Source organism: Tamandua tetradactyla, chromosome 13, assembly GCF_023851605.1.
Source record: "Tamandua tetradactyla isolate mTamTet1 chromosome 13, mTamTet1.pri, whole genome shotgun sequence".
NCBI classification, from domain to species: Eukaryota; Metazoa; Chordata; class Mammalia; order Pilosa; family Myrmecophagidae; genus Tamandua; species Tamandua tetradactyla.
Genome location: NC_135339.1, coordinates 71071781 through 71098759, shown reverse-complemented (window position 1 = coordinate 71098759; position 26979 = coordinate 71071781). Strand labels below are relative to the sequence as shown.

The following is a 26979-nucleotide window of genomic DNA, read 5'->3' as shown; positions in this document are numbered from 1 at the left end:
CTAGCAGGGAGAGTCTGCCAAAGTTAAAGGTACCACATCATCTTATGCTGGTGGGACCTGTAGGCAGACAAGTGCCATATACTGGCCAGGATAAGAAAAACAGAGTCCAGAGACTTCATAGGAAAGTCTTTGAACCTGCTGGGTCTCACCCTCAGGGAAAACTGACACAGGTGACTCTTTCCTCCTGAGAGCAGGCCAGTTTGGTCTGGGAAAATCTGGTTGGGGTCTATAATACCTAAGTAGACCCTTCTAAGGGGGTGGGGGTGGGGATGGCACCATACAGGCAGGGTAAGAAATAAGAAAATAAGAACTGAAGAAATAAGAAAATAAGAAAATTCTGCTCTGTTAAGCAAAATCTAAGCTAGTGGTCCAGAATAAGCTGAACTGAATGTTAAAGAATAGACAGACAACAAATTCATCCAGCAAGATAATCCTAGGTAAAAGAAGTAAAAACAATCTCCAGAATAAACTGAAGGTAATTAAATGCCTAGACGCCAGCAAAAAATAATAAATCACACTAGGAAAATTGAAGATACCGCCCAGTCAAAGGAACAAACCAACAATGCAAATGAAATACAGTAGTTGAAACAATTAATTCAGAATATTCAAAAAAACATGGAAAACCTCATAAAAAATCAAATCAACGAATTGAGGGAGGATATAAAGAAGGCAAGGAATGAACAAAAAGAAGAAATTGAAAGTCTGATAAAACAAATCACAGAACTTATGGGAATGAAAGGCACAGTAGAAGAGATGAAAAAAAAAACAATGGAAACCTGCAATGTTAGATTTCAAGAGGCAGAAGATAGGATTAGTGAACTGGAGGATGGAACATCTGAAATCTGACAAACAAAAGAAACTATAGGGAAAAGAATGGGAAAATATGAGCAGAGACTCAGGGAATTGAATGACAATATGAAGCACACAAATATACATGTTGTGGGTGTCCCAGAAGGAAAAGAGAAGGGAAAAGAAGGAGAAAAACTAATGGAGGAAATTATCACTGAAAATTTCCCAACTCTTATGGAAGATTTAAAATTACAGATCCAAGAAGTGCTGTGTACCCCAAAGAGAATACCTCCAAATAGACATACTCCAAGACACTTACTAATCAGAATGGCAGAAGTCAAAGAGAAAGAGAGGATCTTGAAAGCAGCAAGAGAAAAGCAATCCATCACATACAAGGCAAGCCCAATAAGACTATGTGTAGATTTCTCAGCAGAAACCATGGAGGCAAGAAGACAGTGGGATGATATATTTAAATTACTAAAAGAAGAAAACTGCCAACCAAGAATTCTATATCAAGCAAAATTGTCCTTCAAAAATGAGGGGGAAATTAAAACTTTTCAGACAAAAAATCACTGAGAGAATTTGTGACCAAGCGACAGGCTCTGCAAGAACTGCTAAAGGGAGCACTAGAGGCAGATATGAAAAGACAGGGGAGAGAGAGAGGGGTGGAGAAGAGTGTAGAAAGGAAGACTATCAGTAAAGGTAAAAAGAAGAAAAATTAGATATGATGTATAGAATCCAAAAGGCAAAATGGTAGAAGAAAGTACTACCCATATAGTAATAACACTAAAGGTTAATGGATTAAACTCCCCAATCTAAAGACATGGACTGGCAGAATGGATTTAAAAACTGGGCCCACCTATATGCTGTCTACAGGAAACACATCTTAGACCCAAGTATAAACATAAGTTGAAAGTGGACATCAATAGACAGAATATCTAGACAGAGGATCAATAAAGAAACAGAATTTGAATAATACAATAAATGAGCTTGACTTTACAGACATTTATAGAACATTTCACCCTGCAACAGCAGGATACACCTTTTTCTCAAGTGCTTATGGATCATTCTCAAGGATAGGCCATATGCTGGGTCACAAAGCAAAATACAAAACACTTTCTCAGATCATAAAAGAATGAAGTTGGAAATCAATAATAAGCAGAGGGCCAGAAAATTCACAAACATGTGGAGACTCAACAACACACTCTGAAACAACCAGTGGGTCAAGGAAGAAATTACAAGAGAAATCAGTAAATATCTAGAGGCAAATGAAAATGAAAACACAACATATCAAATCTTAAGGGATGCAGCAAAAGCAGTGCTAAGAGGAAAATTTATTGCCCTAAATGTCTATATCAAAAAAGAAGAAAGGGCAAAAATCGAGGAATCAACTGTCCACTCGGAAGAACTAGAGAAAGAACAGCAAACTAACCGCAAAGCAAGCAAAGGAAAGAAATAATGAAGATTAGAGCAGAAATAAATGAAATTGAGAACATGAAAACAATTGAGAAAATCAACCAAAGCAGAAGGTGATTCTGAGAAAATCAACAAAATTGATGGACCCCTAGCAAGACTGACAAAAAGAAGAAGAGAGAGGATGCAAATAAATTAGATCAGAAAGGGAAGAGGAAACATAACCACTGACCCCACAGAAATAAAGGAAGTAATGACAAGATACTATGAACAACTTTAGGCTAATAATTATGACAATGTAGATGAAATGGATAGCTTTCTAGAAAGGCATGAACAACCAACATTGACTATAGAAGAAATAGACGACCTCAACAAACCAATCACAAGTAAAGAAATTGAATCAGTCATTAAGAAGCTCCCCCAAAAGAAAAGTCCAGGACCAGATGGCTTCACATGTGAATTCTACCAAACATTCCAGAAAGAATTAGTACCAATCCTGCTCAAACTCTTCAAAAAAATTAAAGAGGAGAGAAAGCTACCTAACTCATTCTACGAAGCCAACATCACCTTCATACCAAAGCCAGACAAAGATATTACAAAAAAAGAAAACTACAGACCAATCTCTCTAATGAATATAGATGCAAAAATCCTCAACAAAAGTCTAGCAAATCGAATCTGGCAGCACATTAAAAGAATTATACACCATGACCAAGTAGGATTCATCCCAGGTATGCAAGGATGGTTAACATAAGAAAATCAATTAATGTAATACACCATATCAACAAATCAAAGCAGAAAAACCACATGATCACCTCGACTGATGCATAAAAGGCATTTGACAAAATTCAACGTCCTTTTCTGTTGAAAACATTTCACAAGGATAGGAATAGAAAGGTACTTCCTCAAAATGATAAAGGAAATACATGAAAAACCCACAGCTAACATCATCCTCAATGGAGAAAAACTGGAAACTTTCCCCCTAAGATCAGGATCAAGACAAGGATGTCCATTATCACTACTGTTATTCAACATTTTGGTGCAAATTCTAGCCAGAGCAATTAGACAAGAAAAAGAAATACAAGGCATGAAAATTGAAAAGGAGGAAGTAAAACTCTCACTGTCTGCAGATGATATGATACTGTATGTGGAAAACCCCAAAAAATCCACAGCAAAACTACTAGATCTAATAAATAAGTCCAGCAAAGTGGAGGGTTATAAGATCAACACTCAAAAATCTGTAGTGTTTCTATACACTAGTAATGCACAATCTGAGGAAGAAATCAAGAAAATTCCATTTACAATTGCAACCAAAAGAATAAAACATTTAGGAATAAATTTAACTAAAGAGACAAAAGATCTATACAAAGAAAAGTACAAGAAATTGTTAAAAGAAACCAGAGAAGACTTAAATAGATGCAAGGGCATACCGTGTTCATGGATTGGAAGACTAAATATAGTTAAGATGTCAATTCTACCTAAATTGATTTACAGATTCAATGCAATACCAATTAAAATCCCAAAAACTTCCTTTTCAGAAATAGAAAAACCCATAACCAAATTTTCTGGAAGGGCAGGGTGCCCCAAATAGCTAAAAGTATCTTGAAAAAAAAAAATGAAGTTGGAGGTCTCACACTACCTGACTTTAAGGCATATTACGAAGCTACAGTGGTCAAAACAGTGATACTGGCATAAAGATAGATATACTGACCAATGGAGTTGAATAGAGCATTCAGATATAGACCCTCTCATCTATGGACAATTGATCTTTGATAAGGCAGTCAAGCAAACTCACCTGGGACAGAACAGTCTCTTCAATAAATGGTGCCTAGAGAACTGGATATCCACATGCAAAAGAATGAAAAAGGATCCATATCTCACATCCTATACAAAAATTAACTCAAAATGGATCAAAGACCTAAACATTAGATCTAAGACCATAAAACTTTTAGAAGAAAATGTAGGGAAATACCTTATAAATCTTATACTAGGAGGTGGTTTCCTAGATCTTACACCCAAAGCAAGAGCATTGAAGAAATAAATAAATAAATAAATGGGAATTCCTCAAAATTAAGCACTTCTGTGCATCAAAGAACTTTGTCAAGAAAGTAAAAAGACAGCCTATACAATGGGAGACAATATTTGGAAACAATATATCAGATAAAGGTCTAATATCCAGAATTTATAAAGAGGTTGTTCAACTCACCAACAAAAAGACAGACAACCCAATTACAAATGGGCAAAGGACTTGAACAGGCACTTCTCAGAAGAGGAAATACAAATGGTCAAAAGGCGCATGAAAAGATGTTCAACTTCCCTGGCTATTACAGAAATGCAAATCAAAACCACAATGAGATATCATCTCACACCCACCAGAATAGCCATTATCAATAAAACAGAAAATGACAAGTGCTGGAGAGGATGTAGAGAAAGAGGCACACTTATCCACTGTTGGTGGGAATGTCAAATGGTACAACTGCTGTGGAAGGCAGTTTGGTGGTTCCTCAAAAAGCTAAATATAGAATTGCCATATGACCCGGCAATACCATTCTTAGGTATCTACTCAGAGGACATGAGGGCAAGGATACAAACGGACATTTGCTTGCCAGTGTTTACAGCAACCTTATTTGCAATTGCGAAGAGATGGAAACAGCCAAAATGTCCATCAACAGACGAGTGGCTAAACAAACTGTAGTATATACATATGATGGAATATTATGCACCTGTAAGACAGAATAAAGTTATAAAGTATGTACCAACATGGATGGACCTTAAGGACATTATGCTGAGTGAGGTTAGCCAGAAACAAAAGGACAAATACTGTATGGTCTCACTGATATGAACTGACATTAGTGAATAAACTTAGAGAATTTCATTGGTAACAGAGACCATCAGGAGATAGAAATAGGGTAAGATATTGGGTAATTGGAGCTGAAGGGATACAAATTGTGCAACAGGACTGATTGTAAAAACTCAGAAATGGATAGCACAATACTATCTAACTGTAATACAATTATGTTAAAATACTGAATGAAGCTGAATGTGAGAATGATAGAGGGAGGAGGGCTGGGAGCACAAATGAAAAGAGAAAGAAAGATAGATGATACAGACTGAGATGGTATAATCTAGGAATGCCTAGAGTGAATAATGATAGTGACTAAATGTACAGATTTAAAGAATATTTTTGCCTGAAGAATAACAAAGGAATGTCATTACTGCAGGGTGTTGAAAATAGATGGTAATTTTAATATTTTACAATTTCAACTTATGTGTGAGACTAAAGCAAAAAATGTTATTTGGTGCAAAATTTATATTTTGACTAGTGCATTTCCTAATATAACTTATGTAGACAGCTTAATTAACACCATAAGTACATGGAACTTTGAGTAGGGCACGAGATTTTGTTGGTTTGTCCAGAGTAATGCCCCAATAAATCCCAGAATGATTTGAACAGTGAATAAAAAAGTATTTGGAAAGTCCCCTTCAGGGAATGATGAGAAAGGGGGAAAATTCAACTTCCCCAAGTTGAATTCTTGATATTCTGACAAGCAGTGTGGACAATCAAAGCTATAGGCTGAGCCCCCAATCTTGGGGTTTGTTCATATGAAAATTAACCCCACAAAGGATAGGTCAAGCCTACTTAAAATTACGCCTAAGAGTCACCCCCAAGAGAACCTCTTTTGCTCAGATGTGGCCTCTCTCTCTCCAGCCAACACAACAAGCAAACTCACTGCCCTCCCCCTGTCTACTTGGGACATGACTCCCAGGGGTGTGGACCTTCCTAGTAATGTGGGACAGAAATCCTAGAGTGAGCTGAGACTCAGCATCAAGGTTTGAGAAAACCTTCTCGACCAAAATGGGGAAGAGCAAAATGAGACAAAAAAAAGTGTCAATGGCTGAGAGATTCCAAACAGAGTCAAGAGGTTATCCTGGAGGTTATTCTTACGCATTAAATAGATATCACCTTGTTAACCAAGATGTAATGGAGAGGCTGGAGGGAACTGCCTGAAAATGTAGAGCTGTATTCCAGTAGCCGTGTTTCTTGAAGATGATTGTATAATGATAAAGCTTTCACAATGTGACTGTGTGGTTGTGCAAACCTTGTGTCACCCCCTTTTAACTACCTTATCAACAGATGAATAAAAATATGGAATAAAAATAAATAATAAAGGGAACAAACGTTAAAATAAATTTAGATTGAAATGCTAGTGATCAATGAAAGGGAAGGGTAAGGGGTATGGAATGTATGATTTTTTTTCTGTTGTCTTTTTATTTCTTTTTCTGAATTGATGCAAATGTTTTAAGGAATGATCATGATGATGAATTTGCAACTATGTGATGATATTGTGAATTACTGATTATATATGTAGAACGGAATGATCAAAAGTTAAGAATGTTTGTGTTTGTTGTTATATATTTTTAAAAAATTAAAAATTAATTTAAAAACAAACAGAAAAAGTATTCAACTTACTTTTCCCCCCACACCCTGGAAGAAGTGGGAAAGGACATTTTATTTGTAGGAAGACTGATATGGCATCAGAAACGCCAGCAATACAGCAATGTTTGCTATTGATTCAGTAATAGAGGTGCTCATGCTTCTTCCTACATGTAGATATGTGGGGCCATTCTCTTACTCCTAACCAGATGTTTTCTAGACACTGCTTCAGTGTTTCTCAAAGTGACGTCTGTGGATCACCTAATGTGAGTCAGTTGGGGATTGCAATAATTAGTTAAAATGTAGTTCTCTTGATCCCACTGCTGGAAATTAGGAAGCAATCAGGCTCCTTGGAGTTAAGACCATCTGCTTTTATAAATACATTTCCTAGGTGTTTCTGACATCTGTTTGTGGATTGTGCTGAGGTATATTGGTGCATATAGATAAATTTTCCAAAATATGTGGTCTCTTTATTAAAAATTAGAGTTGTATGAGAATATTAGTAGGAGAACATATAAATTATCAAAGAAAATGAAATTGATATATATTCTTTTTATGATCTTGGCCATATATTCTCTTCTAGTTAAATATCTTGGCTGCTAAGACTACCTGATCATTTTCAAAGTATTTCTACATCTCAGTTTTATCATTTGAAATTCAAGAGATACAAATGAGGAGAATGGTGTTAAGCCCATTTTATAGTGGTAGAAACTGAGGCTGAGCAAGTTTAGATGACTTTTCCAAGTTAATCAGGGTTAGAGCTACTGAACTTGGCTTGACTTGTGCCACAGGCCAGTGCTTTAAAAGGAAGCAAGAATTATCTCAAGTTGATAGGACTTCCTGGGCCATTCTCTTACTCCCAGGTCAGATGTTATCTAAAATGTCTTGGAAAAAGTAGGATGCCATCTCAAAGGTAACATGGGTGTCAGACTCACAGTGAGACTATCCCTAGAGAAACACTTTTGCAAGTTTTCATAAATTAAGTACTTGCTATCCTTGCCAAGTGCAAGCTGGAAGGAGAGTATACAGAGAGCTCAGAGATTCTCTAATCTAAAGCACTCATCTATTTACAGAACACAGAGTCCAAGATGCAAAAGATGGCTTGTCCAATATCATGGTAATAATGAGTTAGTGACAGAGCCAGTGGCAAGATATCTCTTTCCCAAAGCTCCTTGACAGGGATGAGTATCAAGCAGACCAAGTTTTGGATGTAGCTTCTACCCCTTACTGGTTTCGTGGCCTTGAAGAAGTCACTTAACATCTCTGAGCCTCAGAATCTTCATCTGTGAAATAAGGATAATAGCATAATCCCCATGGGCATAGCACCTGGCCTGACTCAGATATATTCTTGATAAATTATGGTTTTCTTCCTTGTCCATTTCTCCTTTTGTTCAGGATACAGGTCTAGACTGACACCAAATAACCTCCTTTTCAAATATTGTCATATTTGTAAGGTAACATTCTACTACATATTCATGAATGTAAATCAGCCTACAGGGCTACATCCGTTGACTCTGCAGTTTTAGATCTGCATATTAATAGGGGTTTTTGCAAGTTTTATGGATTATATTAGCCAAAAGCAGGAGGGAAAACAGCTGGTGAATACTCAGAGAAACCTTTCTTCCTATTTATTCTTTGGTCTGGGGAGTAGTGGAAGGAAGTGAGTACCCCCGTGCCATGGACTCCTGCAGAGTCAGCAACACCCCTGTACTGTAAGTGCCATAAGATAGGGACTGTCACTATTTTATTCACTAAGGTTTCACTCTTTCTGCAGTAACACAGTACCTGGCACATAGTAATACACAATTATTAGTGTACTACATAATTAGTATGTATTGATAAGGGAATTCTTAATTTTAGCTCTAAATCATTCCCATGTTGTTTTTTCCATTTGCATTAGTCTTGTTCCTTCAGCTATGCTGTAACCTCCTCAAAGTTGGGTTTAGCCACGATTTCTAAAATATCAACTTCTGATAACAGGCCCTGCGAGAGTCACATCACAAACATAATCCTCCCACTTTTGTATGAAACTGAAAATTATTTCCATTTGACAATGAAGAAACAGGGCAGTTGAGTAACTTGCTCAAGGATATGCAGTCCATTCATGGCAGAACAAATGGTTGACTCCCAAGCCCTGTTCTTTAGCACCACAATTCTTCTCTGTCCCTTATAGTGTTTTGCAGAGAGTTTGCACATTATGGGTATTAATATGAACCATGATTGGCAGAACAAGTAAAGGTAAAATTCTGACATGGGAAAAATTACTTTTTCAGTCTGTTTCCATTCTGAATCACCATTATGCCATTCTAGATGGTGATCCATGGGCCAAGTCCCTGGATCCCCATTGCCATATTCAATGGGCCCTGGCTTCCTATAGGGCTGCTACTCCTTCCAGGTTCACAGCCTTCTTGCTCATGATTTATCAGAGAATTCAGAGAACAAGAACATACTCTGGTGGAAAACCATCCTATTACAGTTACTCTGTGTAAATAGTTGACTTCAGGGTGTTTTCTTTGGTTTCTTCTCCCTCCTTCTCTCCCTGTCTCCCTTCCCTCCTTCTGCTAAATACTTTTTCCAATAACCCTAACAATAAGTACTATTATTATTCCCTCTTTGTAGCTAGGGGATCAAAGATGTTACGTAAATTACCCAAAAGTTCCTTAGCTACTGGCAGAGCTGAGATTCAAACATGTGCTACGAGCCCACACTTTTTACCATTCTGTTCTACAGCCTAGTTCTCTAAGAGGGTAACAGTTTTAAAATGAACAGCCTTATAGAGTTTGACGTGGGGACCACTGGACACTCTTCCTCCCTGCCCTATTTTGCTGAAACACTGAAAGAGTTTACTCAGCTTAACTATACTTATTGGAATACAAATGCATTAGCAGGCACTGATTTGGAGCAGGGTTCTTGCCTAGTCCCAGCAATGTGCAGGATATCTAGCAGGAAACCTTTGAGGAACTAGCGGTATCAATGTCTCTTAAAGATATATTCTTCCATCCCCAAGGTAGGGGTCTCAGGCGTAAATCTCTTTTGTCTTTCATTCTTATATGTATCTTCTGGTCCATAATTTGGACTCAATTTCCCCATTAAACATATAAGTGAGATTCATGATTTGATAACAGCAGAGAACATCAACTACTTAAGGAATGGCCTCAGCCAGAAAACATATTATTATTGGTAGTAAATAGTGAAGTATTTAGCATAATGTAGTGCTTCATTTGGATTGTGTATTATGATTACTCATTCACATACACACATTATAGTCACAATGGTTATTTTTTGTTCTATTTGATATGCTTGTATGTAGTTGCAGCATTTAAATATTTTCAATATTGAGCAAAGTTATCACTCATAGAAACCTGTGGATGCCTTCCTTGAATAGTCTGATAATCATTTATTCATAGAATACTTGTTTCCACTTCTGAGACTCCAAAATGCAAGCCTCCTCCACCCCCAAAAGCCTGAGTTGGCTGTTTGTGTCATCAACCCTAGAATCATTTGCCCTCAGTTGAGAATTGAATGATGCCCTGTTCTTTGGCTCGTTGAGAGGACTCTCTACTTGGAGGAGCTTTATCACTGAAATGTCTCTTTTTTTTTTACTGCAAAATCATTTTCAGTCCCATAATTTTTCAATGGCTTTAAATAGTGTATCAGTTTTCTAAACTGCCAGAATGCAATATACCAGAAATGAAACAGCTTTTAAAAAGAGAATTTAAAAAGTTACAAGTTTACAGTTCAAAGGCCATAAATACATCCTAACTAAGGCATCCAGAGAAAGATACCTTGGCTCAAGGAAGGGTGATCTGGGAGGGCATGTGGCTAGCATCTGTTGGTTCTTGTTCCCAGTTCCATTGTCTCCAGTTTCTGATGCCTGTGGTTTCCTCTCTAAGCATCTGTGGGCATTCACCTGGCTGCTCTGGGACAAAATACTGGGTTTCATCTCTTAGCTTAGCATCTGCTGGGACTGGAAGTTTCTTCTCTCCAGGTTCTGGCTATTTTTATATCAGCTCTCTCTGTTGCTCTAAGATTTCTTCAAAATGTTTCCCCTTTTAAAGGATGCCAAGAAAATTAATCACAACCCAGAGGTTTAATTCAAACCTCTGCCTTGAATGGGCAGAGTCACATCTTCCTCTAATCAAAAGGTCACACCCACAACTGGGCATGTCGCATCTCCATGGATATAATCTAATCAAAACTTTCTGTCCTACAGTATTAATTAGGATTAAAAGAAATGGCTGCCCCCACAAGATTGAATCAGGGTTAAAATATGACTTTTCTGGGGTACATAATACTTTAAAGCTGGCACAAATAGGCTTAGATTTTTTTTTTCACCATGAAATTGCAGATTTTCTTTGTTAATTCTTGGCTATGTTTATCTGGATCACATCAAGGGAGGGTTGAGTAGGTCTGGATTCTGAGGATGCTTGGTCAAAGAGGCATGCACATAGATTGGGTATGGGAGAAATTATTGATTTGGGAGTGCTCTCCCTAATACAGAACATAACAGCCTAGCAAGGACCCTGGGAGGTTGTGCAAATGCATTATTAGGATGGGTCTTAGAAGCTTTTAAAAAGCAATGACCCACACTAAATGAAGCTAAAATGCCAACATTGACATGGTGGGTGGTAGAGGGAGCTACTAAAAGTCTTAAGGAAATGGATGTACTGGACTGTATATAATTTGTAAGGCCAGAAGACCCAAAATATGGCCATGTGACTTAGGTGGACCTGGAGGATTTGCTGATTACCAAAATCATAATGGATAAGAGAAGACACCTGTGTCCTTAACTGTGCCAGTTTGAAAGTATTATGTACCCCAGAAAAGCCATGTTTTAATCCTGATTCAATCTTGTGAGAGCAGCATTTCTTTTAATCTTGATTCAATACTGTAGGTTGAAATCTTTTGATTAGATTATCTCCACAAAGATATGGCACACCCAATTGTGGTTGTGACCTTTTGATTAGATAGAGATGTGACTCTACCCATTCCAGGCAGATCTTGATTAGTTTACTAGAATCTTTTAAAAGAAGAAACATTTTGGAGAGGCCAGAAAAAATGACAGAAGCCTCAACAATTACAAAGAGCAGATGTAGATGCTTGGAGAACAGTTGCTTCAGAGAACAAAGACATGGATGCTTGGAGATGCTTGGAGCCCAGCAGACATCATTAGATGTAAGCAAGCCAGAACCTGAGGCCAATGAAACCTAGAATAAGAAGAAGACACTGCCATGTGCATTGCCAAGTGACAGATATGCTAAGGAACCCCGAAAGATTGCCAGTCAGCCAGAAGATACCAACTTCAGGAGGAAGCCAGCCTTCTACTCTCTGAAACTGTGAGTCAATAAATTCCCATTGTAAACCAACTCATCGTATAGTATTTGTTTTAGCAGCCAGGAAACTAAATCAGAAGGAGAGAGCATCTTAGATAAGACAGAGGTGAGGATATGTTTATTAATCACCTATTCCATATCTGCTACCACACCTTGACCTGCTATCCAGAAAAATTGTTTTTCTTTTCCTCAATTAGGTTTGGTGCCTAAACACTTCTGTTTGGAAGCAGAGAGAGATGAAATATGAGCTTTTGAGAACTTGGTTTGCCAAAGCATTATCATTCTTGAATTTGTAACAGCCTTACAGCACAAGGGAGTGTGTTAGATCAAAATATTCCCGAATCTGACAGCTCCAGAATATTTTAATCCCAGGTCTGGGAGTTTCCAAATCTGGAAATAAAAATATCAGCACTTCCCAGTCTTAGGCATTATTTTTTAACCAGTTCTTAGTACTCCCCTGAGGTTCTTCCTGCCCCCACATTCAGGAGATGTGAGAATTACATGATTCTGAGTTCTTTCATCCTCCTATCCCTGACCCTGAAATAGTGAAAATGAAGCATAGTCCAGTGGGGCATTTGCCACTGTAGCCTGGAATTTGTGTCACTTGGCTGCTTTACAAGGTAGACCCCTCAAAGATGGGCACGGATCTCAAATGCTGTCTCGGTCCTGTTTTTTTCTCAGAGGGTGGTGACCATAGCAGCCTTGCTGTCCTCCACTGTAAAATGCCACATGGGGAGGTGTGTGTCATCTTTAGAGCTGCTAGAATTTAGGGCCTCAGGCTGATACCGTTTATAGCATAGAGTCAGATTTAATAGGTTTCTATTTGACAGATTTAAAGTCCATCAACTCCTGGGGAAAATTTATCCAGAAGGCCTGAAGATGAAAGAATTTGCCTGTCTGCAAAGAGAAGTGAGTGAAACATTTTAGCAGAGGGTCTTCAGCAGGTTATAACCTATAAATCTGTCAGCTATCTTTGCTCTCCATGTGCATGAAATTATGCAAGCTTCTTTTCTCTTTATTGTCATATTGAATTATGCCCCCTGCATTATAGATAGATCCACTGTTCCCAGGCAGCTAACTGAACTTGTAGAAGGCAGGGATGTGTTTCATGGCAACCTAGTCTGATTCAGTGTTCAGGGTGACATTTAATCAGGCATCAAGTGAAAAAAAATCTGTATTCAGTAAGTGCAAACCAATTTCCATCATGACCAATGAGATGTAATTGGTGCATTGACAGCACTCTGGGCTGTGTGCTGCCTTGCTTTTCCTATCAGACTGAAACCTTGAAGACCCTTTTTTTTCTTTACTTCAACTTCTCGACGAGTTATGAAATCATCTCCAAGGAAACATTCTGTTAAATAACAACTCCTTATATATAGCTATGCTATTTTCCTAAAAGATGTGAACTTGGACATGAGTTATCTGTAACCACAGTATAATAATTGACACTTAATAACTACTAAGCAGGATTGCCATCCACTGCTTTTTGGGTTCTGTATGGAGCAAAGACACACACATAAGAAGAAAGTGAGGGGCTGAAATCAAACCCCCACTCCCTTATCACTTGTTCCCCCAGAAGAAAAAGCACATTTTTCTTATTCACCTAAAAGCAGTATGACCTGGTGGTAGCCCTGCCGCTATGTGCCTGGATACTGAAGGTTTAATGCATTATTATATTTAACTTGTGCAGTGCTCATGCAAGGTAGAGATTATTACTCCCAATTTATAGAATCAGAAGGAGAGGCTTATAGAGTTGATATAACTCACCCAAGGTCAGACAGCCAGTAAATGGAGGAATCAGATTTCAAACCCTGGCGGGTGTGGCTGTAGAATCTTGCCTTATTTCCTGTCGGCTGTGGGGTTTTCAGTACACGCAGATGTACCTTTCTGTGGAAAGGCGATATGTCTTTTAGTAGCTGGATTAGATACCAGGTGGCTTCCTGCTACTCTCCCAGGCTATTGTGGTTTGCTTGAATAATTCTGTAACACCAGACAGTGTGAAGTGAACATTTAGGAAAAGAAATCTTTGTTTAGTTGGCTCCTTTACATTTCTGCTTTTAAAATTAACCTAGCATTTCTGTTCTGTTTGGGTAGAATTGCTCTTTGGGCAAAGGAGGAAAATAAGCACAGATGAAAGAGAGGAGGCATGGAAACTGAGGCCTCAGCTGGATCTAAGAAGAGCTAAATAACAAGCCCCAGGAATGCGGAGAACTGAAACTCGAGGAGGATGGCTTTGAGATGTGGTCTTTCCCTCAACTTACATTCTTTTTTTGTGTGACCTCTCTGGGTTTCTCCGCACATTTGCTTCATTAATTTTCTCCCGATCTATTTCTCGAAGGATTCTGTTTCTTCAAAACAATGCTGTGAGCGTAGGTGGGGAATGGTGACCCTGATTTTTATGATCTCTCAATTCTACCATCTGGAATTGTGATATCACACCATTTAAATTCCCAATAGAAGGGTTCTGGATTTTGAGCCAGAAACTGGCTGGTCCACCTGTACTCAGATGTTGTCCATGGTCCAGTCAGCTGGGGCAAGGTCAGCGAGGGTAGATAGCAATGTGGTCTCATGGTGGATCAACCATTCTGCAGGGGACAATGGCCAGAGACATAGTGATAGATGGGCCTTAGCTCCTGCACTTCAGCTCTGAATTTACTCCAAGCTTTGGTTTTCACTTCCTACTTCAAAGCCCTCCCTGTTCCCCTGGGTAGTAGCTCCCTTGGGCTGCTTCACTCCTCTTTCAATGAGCCTGGTGGATTGGCAATAATATGTCAAGTGATTCTCTTACCTCCAACATGGCGCTCCCTTGAAATAGTTTTCCATAAACATCCTTGAGCCCCATCTGATCATAGTTTCACCTTTTTTCTATAAAGTTTTGCTCCTTATTAATGATAAAATGGCTAATAAATTTACTGTATGTCAGGCATTGTTAAGCTTTCTTCCTGCATTTCTTCTCATTCAATCCTCAAGAAAATTTTATGTGGGAGCTAATATTTTGTCCCTATTTTTATCAGTACTAAAATGAAATTTCAGTGAAAGTAGATATTTTACCAAGACATCCCAGGGTCAAGGATGAATTCCAGGTGTAACCAGATTCTGAGCTTATACTCTTAAGCTGGTAAGTAACTAAAGATTGGTCTTGTAAGTGACTAAAGATTGGCCAATTAATAGCTGATACTGATTGACTGTCCTGTTCATAAAAACCACCTTTTTGTTTCTTCACATGTAATATATATCTAAACCTGCTATCTTCACCTAGACTTTGAACCTGTTGTGGGATGAAATCATAGACTGTGTCTTTGGTGTCTTCCAGAACACAATCCCAGAATCCCATCAAAAATAAGCTCTAGCTATATTTTTCTCTTCTGTTCATCTCCACTATTATTTTTACAAAGATGGGAAGATTTAGGGTTACTCTACTGAGCTTTAGACCCCTGAAGATGGAAGTCTCTGAATGACAGGCTCTGATCATTTTCCTAGCGCATCCTGCACTGGTAATGATAGAAGCAGGAGATCTGATTATATTATCTAATGGGTTGTTCTGGTTATCAGTTTGCTTAAGGATATTTGGCAAGAATTACAAGTAAAAGCCAAATCAAAGCATACCAAAATAAAGAAAACATACATTTGGCCCTGTTGCACTGGAAGTGAGAAAACTGGTACTCTCCTGCTTCCCACATATAAAACCTGCCCTGTTGAGCTTGTTCAACTAGAGGAAGACTCAAAAACATCTTTTTCTCTTTATTGGCTGGTTAAAACAATAAAATATCCTTCTCCTGTTCCCAACTCTGCTACCTTCCCATTACGGTGGGCTGGAATATGCTTGGATCTCTCTATTCCATGCCCGTGGAAGATAATAACATGGGAAACCCAAGTAGGACTTTTACCATAAAATTGGGTGTCCCCAATTTCCAGTAGCCATGCCCTGTGTCTGGAAATCAGCTTTTAGATCTATATGGGTTTCTCATATTCTAAAGCCAAAGTTCCAGGGAGGACTAGGAAATGGCTCATGCAGAAAAGGATCAATGTTCCACCTTTCTCCAACATCTTGCTTTCGGAGCTCCTTCCTCTTTATTTGAACCAATTCCCTGAGCTGCAACAGAAGGGACGTTTGAAGTTGAAGAACAGGAGTTGATGCTAGCTCTGCTGATTGCCAACCATGTGATTTTAGGCAAATTGTTTAAAATTTCTCAATTAAAAAAAAAAATTTCCTTACCAGCAGAATGGGGTTAATGATCTCCACCCCATCTTTCCCCCATGGCTGTTGTGAGGATATAATAGGGTAAAAAAAATATTAAAGCACTTTATGAAATCATAAAGCCTAGGTAAGCATCATCATTATCTATGTTGGTTACTAAGAATGACTTAATTATGCAGGAATACTTTTTGTTTTGGTCTAGTAGGCCAGACCCTCATTTTTTCCTTCAGGAACTTATTTTCACCCCTGGAAAACAAATGAGAAAAAAACAAAACAAAACAGATAGATTTCCCTAATCTAATTTTGGCATCTCCTTAAATATCTTGGAATTTGGATTTTCTCTCCCTTTATGTTTCTCTTTATCCTATTTCCATCTCCTCCAGTCCTATAAGATGCCTGAAAATAGTTCAAGAAAACCTTTGTTTCTATGGTAGTTTTCTTTTCTTACTTCAATTTCCCAGTATACAAAATAATTTGAATTTAAAAAGAAGGCTTTTCTGATAACTGAAGGGACTCTTTGACCCATGACAAATATGTGGGTAAGACTTTGAACCAGTGAAATTTTGCTGCTTGCCAAATCTTACCAAGAAGTAGGGGATGATTTAAAGAACTCAAATCAGGTCCTTGGACTCCATTAACTCGAGCTGGTTGAGTATTGGTGAGCTATAGCATGGTGGGTAAGGCCATGGGGCTTCGGTAACCAAAAACCTGAAAATTAATCCTAATGTTGCCAATCACTAACCTTATTGCTTTCAGAAAATCACTTTAACATCTAGAGCCTGTTTCCCTCATTCTTCTTAAAATTGGGGTTAGTAATTGTTTTAGTTTGTAAGCTGTGGGAATGAGATATACCAGAAACAGAACAGCCTTTTAAAAGGGGAGTTCATCAAGTTGCAAATCCACAGTTTTAAGGCCATGGAAATGTCCAAATTAAGGCAAGGCTATAAAAAATGTTCAAATTAAGACATCCAGGGAAAGACACCCTTTTTCAGGAAGGCCTGTGGTGTTCGGAATATCTCTTTCAGCTAGAAAGGCACGTGGCAATGTCTGTCAGCCTTCTCTCCAGGCCTCTTCAATGGCTTCCCCAGGGCTCCATCCATTCTGTTGGCTCTGTCAGTTCTGGTGGCTCTCAAGCTTTTTCCAAAATGTTTTCTTCTTAAAAGGCTCCAGTAAGCAACCCTAACTTGAAGGAGTAGGGACACATCTCCATAGAAACCATCTAATCAAAGGTTACCACCCACAATTGGGTGGGTCACATCTCCATGGAAACAATAAAAAAGCTCCCACCCAGAAATACTGAATGAGGATTAAAGGACCTGGCTTTTCTGGGGGTACACAATAGCCTCAAACCCGCACAGTAATAAAATCCACCTCACAACGTTTCTATAAGGATTGCATAGGGTAACAGTGCTTAGCACAATGCCTAGCACATAGTATGACCCCACAGATTGTAACCTTTAATAATATATTACTGTTATTTTTGGGTGAATTAGTAAAAATAATGTCAATCTAAAATGTTTAAAATCTTTGTCTGATGGGGACACCCAGGTAGTTCCCATCATAAGTCAATTTCAATTAGTTTCGTCCCAAGATTTGGGGCTTAAGGGGGGGCCACCAAACTACAGGGAATTTCTCCAGAGGCTTCCTGAAGGTCAGGACCTGCCCTGAGAGGAGCTATCCTCCACTAAGAGTCAAGATGAACAGAGGGGATTGTGAATGAATTAGATGGGAGCCTGGATCAGCAAGGCCAAATCTGACTTGTATAACTTAGAAAACATGGTTCCTGCAAAGAGGGCAGCCTGGCTGATCTCTGCAAGGGCCATACACCCCCAATAGTTTTCATTCAATAGCTCTTTTATAATTAATAAGGTCCAAGAACATATTTATCATCTACCACCCTACTTTAATGAAATATCTTAAGTAAAACTGATGCCTGAAATAGGTATTGATTCTAAAGCCTTTCATCAGGAACCAAATGTAGTACCACAACTAGTCAAATAAGATAGATACTGCATTTTAAGTACAAACAAACCAAGAAAATGGTCTCTGCAAAACCTCTTGAAGAGTAAAATGGGCAGCTACCAAGGTCTGTGGCTTCTTGCTTGAACCCACATCCTCCAACCCTGTGAAGATTTAATGTCTGTGGCCTAGCATGGAAAAGGAAGGCTGGAGTTTAATCACCTGTTGTGGGTCATTTATTTGAAAGAGTACTTGAAGCACTGGGGAATAGCCAGTTGTAGCTATTTCAGTCAGCACTTAGGAGAACTAGAATGAATTGGGTTTGGCTGTCAAGTCCTTGTATGTCATTTCTGCAGGGGTGGCAAACTCTTGGCAAAAGATTCTTAGCATATTTGGTGGATATTTCTCACAACTGCAGTTCAGAGATCTGTTTAACAGTGTTCTTCTGTGTGCTTGAGAAGTCATTAAGTAGTACTTCAATGAAGATGATCTTTAGACTTTCCTTAGACAAGATAGAGCCAAGAGAATTTCTTCCAATAATATGTGTTTGCTTTGGGAAATAAAGGAAATCAGAATGGCAGTTCAGTGAATAATTACACAGGCCTAATACTGGTAAAGAACCATCTAAAATTTTACATAGTTCAATTCCTGTAGCTGACTAGGCCATCGCGATAAAACCTTGGAAACAGGCACTATTTAGAAGGTGGTTCAATGCTTCTCAAAGAGCCCTCCACAGAGAAATAGCAAGAAAATCACTTGGGTGTGGGGAGCCTGGGGTATAGCAGGATGTGGTTGGGGGGAATTGGGTGGAGAGATGGGGGAAATGGGGTGGGGGTGGTGATTGCTGGTTAAAAATGTAGATTTGTGAGTCCCACCAGGTACTGCCATCTGATTTCCCTGATTGGTAAGTTTGCAAACAATACATTGGGCTGCCTGGCTTTTCTTCTTTGGAAGTAAGGGCCTGCAAGGAGGTGGTTTTCCCTGCTGTTCTCTCTGTGGAGTATTCTTTTCCCTAGCCTCCTCCTCTAAAATATGCAGTTTGGGGAGACAGATTTTGGGGCCAATAGGCCATCTGAACTTCTGCTTCGCACCTAGCAATAAACTCTTTCTCTCTTTGAAATTCCAGTGTCTCAGGAATTGTTCATTGAGTTCATCAAGGAGAAGACTCATCACCTTTGTTTGATGTCATTACTCTTTTGTTCAGAAGCAAAAATGGGTTTGAGGGCTGTTATTTATTGCACTGTATTTGTATCTCCTGACAGCTCCCCCATTTAAATGATCCTTTCTGCCCTGATTTTGTCTATTGTTTACTCATTAGAACAGAGCACAACATTGACATCTACATGTTTCCTTTGATCTGTCTACCCACAATCCATTCATTCTGATTGGAGAAAGCTATTTTTATTGACAGTGACATTCTTCTAGGCACACTACACCACTGATATTGAATCCTCTTTTCTTTGTCAGTGCTCCCTCTTACAAACAACTCCTCTCCCATATCCTTTCTCTCTCCAGGGTTTATTTATGTTTTCATTTTTAATTTTTCCCTGACAGAGATAAGGTTGTTGGTTCTTCAATCATAGATAGGTTTTCTTTCTTTCTTGAATATCGCTTTGAAATGGAAGTCCCTTAATTTATGTCAAAAGATACATTCAGGGGAACTCACTAGTGGAAGGAGTCTTTTCCTTTAAGGCCCTGGACAAAGAAAAAGTACCTCATGACTTCTCCTATTGTTTTGCCAAGCAATTAGTTGCTCCTTCCAATTATCTCCTGGAAACAGTTTGGTTGGACATTATTAAAAGCTGATAGTCACTGTGCCTCATGTAAGAAGTTTGTATATTATTGTTTCTTTTGCTAAATTAGACCTCCTGAGAGGCAGAGATTGTGGGTTTATCTTTTTTCTTTATCTTTATATATTGTGTATATATATATAATATATATATTACAGATTATGTGACCTGAGATGCCAAGGATTCATGCTTCTCTACTCAGAAACCAACACAAAGAGGTCCATGAATGGATGTTTAGAAGGTGGCGTGTTCAGCCCTATGTTAGAACTACACACAGCAAGAAGGACGTCAGACCCAGACTGAAGGGAAGTTAGAGGGTGGGAGGGTGGGGAACGGTGGAACTGGAGTGGGGGAAGATGGCAGTTACATGTTAGTGGAGCCAAGTTCATAGTTGCTGTGACATTTCAAACTGGAGTGGCTTCTATCCAGTAGTAATAAATAGATGAAAGGTGGAATTGGAGGGTTAAGAGGCTTAAAAACAATCCTCTGAGGGGAGTAGCAAGTCAGAATGAACAATTTCTTACAATGGAACATGGCTCAGGTTTATCCACCTTCTTGGACCAATCAGTTTTGGTTTATGGATTTTCATTAAAAAAAAAATTGCCCATTCAAAAAGTTTGGGTTTTCATTTACAACTACTATAGCTGAGGAAAATATTTTTTTTTTTGGTGCCAGATCAGGCAAGAACCAGGCAGCAATCCATTCATATCTTAATTACAAAATCATATTAAAACAAGGCAGTTTAATTGCAATCAGTGTTAAAATAATTTATGTATAAACAGCTATCATATGCATTCATATCCTGTAATGGATTTTATTCCAGCCTGGTACTCTGTGCCTCATTATATTGTAAAGTACAAGGTTATTAACCTGCAATTTCATTTGCCATATTGTTATTATATGGCATTCTGTTTCTCAAAGAGAAACAATTCTCAAAGAGAAGCAGAATTGTTAAACTCTCTTAGGTTATTTACCTATTGCTACTTAATTTCTCTGAGAGTCTTTAATAGCTCTGATTGCAGTTATGTAAGCAGATGTGACCTGTGCTAAAAAGAGTTGACTTTTGTTGCACATCTGGAGTGAGTCCAGAATAGGTTCATGATCATTTAACTTTCTCTCCTTTTTGGTATTTGCCTCTGGATTTTAGGCATTCCAGTAGCCCAATACATATTTCCAAGTTCTGGGCTATTAGAGCTCTTGGTGCCTTTACAGAGAGTACTCTAAAGGCAAAAAGTTTGTGCTATTTCTGAAGCCAGAGCATCACTCAGTTTTGGGTGGTCTGGTCCAGTGAGCTGAGTGTGGTTAAGATGTGTAATGAGTCTGGAGTTGTGGAGTGGAAATCCTCATGTTGGTAGCTTCTTCCAGTTAAAACCTGTTTAATTAATATAGTACATATGCAAATTTAGTCACGGTGGCCATCATATTTGGGCTCAAATATGTGGGTGGATCAGCACAAACTTTTCTTCATTGCTGTCAGAAGACTGGACATTCATAGGAATAGAAGGGAACTACTATTTCTTGAGTTTCTCCCATCAGTGTGCCAGGAAGTGTTGAGCTAGGCGTTTTCTTATATGATATCTCAACCCGATTTCCCTACTCTACAGAACCAAGTGTTATTAAAAACTTCATTTTATAGCTAAAGGAATGAGATTAAGAGAGAGAAAGTTAAATCCATTCTTCTGGACACCAAAGCCACAAGGCAGTTCTAGTGAAAATGCAACTGTTAGTCACTCCTGGGAATGAATATTTCTGAATAAACAAATCTTTCTTCTTGGAGCAGTATGCCACATTTATTTCCTCAAAATTAAAAAAAAAAGTCTGTTTTGACGTACTTTATTTCTAAGACAAATTTTACTTTCTGTATTCTTGAAAATAATCACTTAAAATATGTATTTATTTCCCTTTTTATTACCTGCCTTCACCACAGGTCTGTAACTCTGTAATGGCAGGAACTTTGACAGCAGTATTAACTATTGCACCCTCTCTGCATCTAGAACAATGCAAATGACATACTAACCTGCTCAATAATGTTGAATTAATGACTATTACGGTGATTGTTTATTATACTGTGACTTAATATATCCTGCCTTTAAGGTTATTGAAAGGTAGAAGACTATTTACTCCTTACCCTAAAGATATATGTTCTTTGCTTTCTTGTGTATGTGTTTTTTATAGTTTTGCAGTCTCCTTTTTTATTGTAAACCATTACCACTGCACTGGCATTTATTTGGTTTTCAGAATATGTTTGCCCATAGCAGGCATTCTGCTGCTTCTAATATGAAAGCCTTAGTCAATTAGGGAACCAGATGCCCAACCAATTCGAATTGTGTGAAGGTTTGAGGCCTCTCCCAGGAGTCAGCAGATATGTTTAAGTAGGAGTTTGTGGCATCTCCCATGAGGAAAGGAATTTTGAGTATTCAAGAATACCTTTCTTAGTTAGCTTTTTGGTCCGAGTATTTCCTAGAAAGTGAATAGATAAGAGACTAGAAAAAAGACGCTGTTGGTGTCCTATCTCCCTTAGCTCTCCCTGGCCCAACTTCCACCTGCCTCTGCTTTTGCTTTCCCTGTCTACCAGAACTCACTCTGCCTGTGCGTACTGCAGGCCATATGTTCTTGGGAACTGTCACACCTAAGAAGGCAGGGAACCTCAACCAATGACTGAAAGGACTGATGTATAAGCACCCCAGTTCCTTCCCCTCACTTATGTGAGGTAACTCTGAAGTGTACATTCCTCACTGACTCCCCAAACTTGCCTAGTATGATTAAACTCCAGTCAGCCAAATGCTGACTTGGTCAATAAATCGCTACTATTTCTTTGTTTTTGTATTGGGGATGATAACAATTTAGAAGTGTTGTTACAAGAATTAGCTATTATCGTTACTGAATCAGGACCTAACTGCAGCTTCTAACAGCTGGTAAAAAGCCAGTGATGGGAGACGAGCTGTGGTTTCTTGTGTGGTCTTTGGGCTCAGAAACATTCACCTGGTTTTTGGTACCTGGCTTTATGTTCTTAAAAGGCCTCCTCTACTTCTGTTATTCGATCCCATCATGGAGGCTCTTTGTTTTACTAATATAAGTACTTGGATTTTTCAATGGCTTTGTTAAAAATAACATTTTCTGTGCTCTTATGAATGGTTATAAGTATACCACACCACTGCAAGGTGTTAAAAATAGAATGGTGTGTGGAATCCTGTATTTTATGTGTAACTGTTCTGTAAACCTATATAATTTTTCTAATTAAAAATGTGATTTGCACTTGCAAAATATTTATTTCAGTGAACTAAAAGGGCTGCTTATTTATCTTCAGTGTAATTCAAATGAAGCTTGGTTCTCATATGTTCTTTTTTTTTTTAAATACTTCCTTGGGAATACCTCTAAAATATAAAGTGCAATTTGCTTGTACTTGAGTTTAAAGAAAATTTGAAGAAACACTTATTACTCCAACTATATTTTTTTTTTTTTTTTTTTTTTTTTTTTTAAAGGAAAGACAGAGAGAAGGAAGGAAGGATAGAAGGAAGGAAGGAAGGAAGAAAGGGAAACATCTTTAAACATTTTCTTGTTTTTATTGTATTCTGTTTCTCCGTTTTTGTTACATGGGCTGGGGCCGGGAATCGAACCGAGGTCCTCCGGCATAGCAGGCAAGCACTTTGCCCGCTGAGCCACCGCGGCCCGCCCTCCAACTATATTTTTTAATTTATACTTTTCAAAGCATGTCATGTGTATTGTCTCATTTAATCCTGATGTTTTCAGAATTATTATTTCTACTTTCCAAATGAGAGAAATTGTGACACAGAGCAGCAAAAATCAAACTCAGACTTGAGTTTATTGGTTTCCTAGCCCAATGTTCCATCTATTTTACCCTATTGTCTCCCAACAATAATGTTAATTTTTATAATATGGTAGTAAATAATATCGGTTATAATTGTTGCGCGAAACAAGGATAAAGCTGTAAGCCCCCAAGAATGTCATGTGGAAACAGAACAAACTGGGGCGGAGGCTCCAAAGTTTCAGGAAGTAGGTTTTTTATTCATCCATGGCCTTAAGGCTCAGACGAGTGGCCTTTGAAAGCCTGAGCCCCAAACAAAAGGTTAACATCCATTTTTACAGACAGGATGCCACATTAAAGACAAGGGAAATAATTGGCTGGTTTAAATCGGGAAGGGGGTGAAGCTGGGTTTACAGTAGTGGATGAGTGGTTAGGGGAGGGGTTTCTTTACAGGAATTTGTCCTATCTTGCCTACGTGCAGTTTTACCTGTTCTCGGGGCAAGCATCCTGTTTACGTGTAGTTCTGACCGCTCAGAGGAATTTGGGGAATTTTTAAAGAGGAGGTAGTTTAATGTGCAAACAGGGGTGAGGGGCCCACCTGCTGCAAGGGGCCTACTTGCTACGTAATAGTAAGTAGATGCCTTTCTAGTGCTTTATGCCCCACACGTTTCTGATTCCTACCTCTAAAACCCTCGCTTTACTCCTCAACAAGTAAAGGAGTTTATTACTTTTTATATCATGATGTAAAAAAAAAAAATTGTCCTTTACTTTCCCCTAGACTTTTTCTCTTAGTCTATGAACTATTTTTTCAGTGCTAGGATTTTATAATTTTAAATAATGCTACAAGAATGAGTATTCAACCATGGCATTTCTAATTGGCTACAAACATAATGCAATATCCGTGTTGTCAGAGGAGTTAATTGGCCCTGCATTGCAACCATTAAAATTTATTAGTTTATTCCAACAGTGAATTTAATTTCCTCTGAAAGATTCTTGTATAGGAGTCATGCAGCCAGAAAACCAAGGAGGGAGGGTTCTCAGTGTAACTTTAAAAGATCAATTTGCTTCCAGTTTTCTGTTCTTGATAGATAGACATAGAAGAAAATAGCGTTAATATATTTAAATATATAGTATTCTTTTCCGGTTTGAACAGGCCAGCAAAAAAATGATAAATTCTACAGTGGAATCAGCTTAACCAAAATTAGGAGAGATGGGCTCCTCTGCCTAGCTTCCCAACACTTCAATTGCCAAGTCCATGAGAGTTTTAAGAATTTACAGAGAGAGAGGACTTTTTTCTTTATGATCAGTCTGTATCTATTTTTAAAATTTTACTTATTTAGATCTACTTGGTGGATTTAGAGGTATTAGGAGGAACTTGATTCAGCTGATTTCTAGGCCCAGCCTCCTTAGGCAAGTCACAAAATGTTTTTAAGCCTCACTCTTTTGTTCACGAAGATGGCTGTAATCTTGCTTTGCTCACCTAATGAGGCCATGCAGTTATTAAATAGGAAAGTCCTTCTAAATTCTAATTTACTGCACATACTCAAGAAAAAAAATATTTTAAGATTAAACTCAACAAACAATCATGTAGACAAATGTAAGGGATAATTAAACTTACTTCAAAGAATCAGTTGTTTTCAGTCACAGGGGATTCACTGTTTACATACTAACAATGAATGTGCTAATGAAAAATCTTCATGGTTAGTTTACTAAGGAAGGTTTGTTCTGTGAAACATTTTCTGGTTGCATTTTGTTAATCACATTCTAGTTATTTTACCTTTTAAATAGAGCTCCTAATTTTTTACAAATTCAAATCTATTGTTACTTTAATTAATCTAAATTAGACAACTGTTATGCTAGTCATTTTCAATGCCTGACTTGACAAACCTAGCATTTAAGAACAAATCAGTGTTGAAAAATATACTTCCTTTGCCTTCTGGGGGAAAAAAAAAGAATATTCATTTGAATTTCCTCTTCTGGGAAAAGTTCTACTTAGAGAAGAGGTTGAGAAATTGTCTTCTTCCTCCACAATCATATTTAGTTCATCGCTTGAAGGTAGACAAAGCCTTGTCTTGTATATAACAAACACCATGAGTTGGATTGGTCAGCTTGAGATAGTGCCATAGGATATTATTCACAGTCAGGGGGGGCCCATTTAGGCCTCAGCAAAGAGGCGGTTACCCCTGAGCTCATCTATTCTGCTTGCTGTGGTGCTATGCAATGTATTTCAAATAAGCAATGCTCAACCTCTTCTTCCCAAAATCTATTCCCAAACAAGTTTTCTAAGTGTGTAATCAATCCTATGGTACGAATTGCTGAAGATATAGCAATTATCTCTTTTTTTCTTTAGCTTCTTACATGTGCTATTAATGATAATTCTTACAGGATTTTTATGGAGCTTATAGTCTATACCAGATGAACTGTATATCAAAAACAATTAGTGGATAATAAAGCACCTTATATCATCAAGGGATGCAATGTGTATATCATGTTTTGGTACTGTGGAAATGGGAGGAATATATTGGCAGCTCTGGATATGGTACTTTGTGAAAGCTTCTTGGAGGAGAAGAGAAATATGTTGAGAATTGAAGGTAACAAAATCTAAATAGAATAAAATATCAAAGAAGGGCTGTTCAAATTAGAGTTAGGCTACAGAGACAAATTTATTGATGATTTTGACTGATGATGTATATTCTGCTATTTGCTTTTCTGGTTTACAAGAACCTTCCCTTGTATATGTACTTCTAATGGCCACTTAATTATTTTATCTGATCTTTAGTCCTCAATCTTCTGGGAAAAGGAATGCACTCTTTCCTAAAATGTTGCTCTCCCTCCCTGCCTTCCACTTCCCCAGCAGCATTTTGTTTTTAAAGATACTTCTTCTAAATAGATAGCATTTATTATATGACCCACCATCTGGCATTGTTTGCTTGATTCAAGGATGGGGTAACCAGCACAAGCTGAGCTCATGAGCTAACTGATACTTAGTACAACAAAGACTATTATGCTAGTCACTCTCTGGGTAAAAGCAGGGGGTATGGCAGTTGTGTTTTTAGCCAGGTGGAAAAAGCTGTCCTTCAGTTGGAGAAAAGGTAGCTGAGGATACAGAGAGAAGTAGATGAGAGAAAAAAAGAGGGGAGAAGATGATTGTGTTGTTTCATGAGTCCCAACCACAAACTGGTTCTCTAAATCTGTGAAATGCCCAATGTTCTTTTAAGGCATTCATATTTAAAATATATGATCTGTAATTTCTGGGTAGCTTTAGTCAATGGTGGCAGTTTAGTAAATAACCTTCTAAA

The 26979-nt window shown here is 38.2% G+C and overlaps 2 long non-coding RNA genes across 5 annotated transcripts in view; one reads left to right on the top strand and one right to left on the bottom strand.

The window, feature by feature from the left end:
* The window catches only part of LOC143653224 (uncharacterized), a 108247-nt gene that overhangs the window by 34966 nt on the left and 46302 nt on the right, over positions 1-26979 (top strand). Inside the window, exons 4-5 of one of the 3 annotated variants that reach the window (XR_013161174.1) lie at positions 12798-12876; positions 14062-14333. The exons of the other annotated variants lie outside the window; for them this stretch is intronic. This is a non-coding gene — a long non-coding RNA (uncharacterized LOC143653224). Of the gene's footprint in view, positions 1-12797; positions 12877-14061; positions 14334-26979 lie in introns of those variants that run through there. 3 annotated transcript variants of the gene reach the window in all.
* Positions 12562-16231, bottom strand: LOC143653225 (uncharacterized). Of its 2 annotated transcripts, none has more exons than XR_013161175.1 (3): positions 16184-16231; positions 13735-13854; positions 12562-12864 (listed from the first exon to the last, which is right to left on the bottom strand). It is a non-coding gene; the product is annotated as an uncharacterized LOC143653225 (long non-coding RNA). The 2 variants fall into 2 exon arrangements; XR_013161176.1 differs by having other exon boundaries at positions 13735-13947; positions 16184-16224.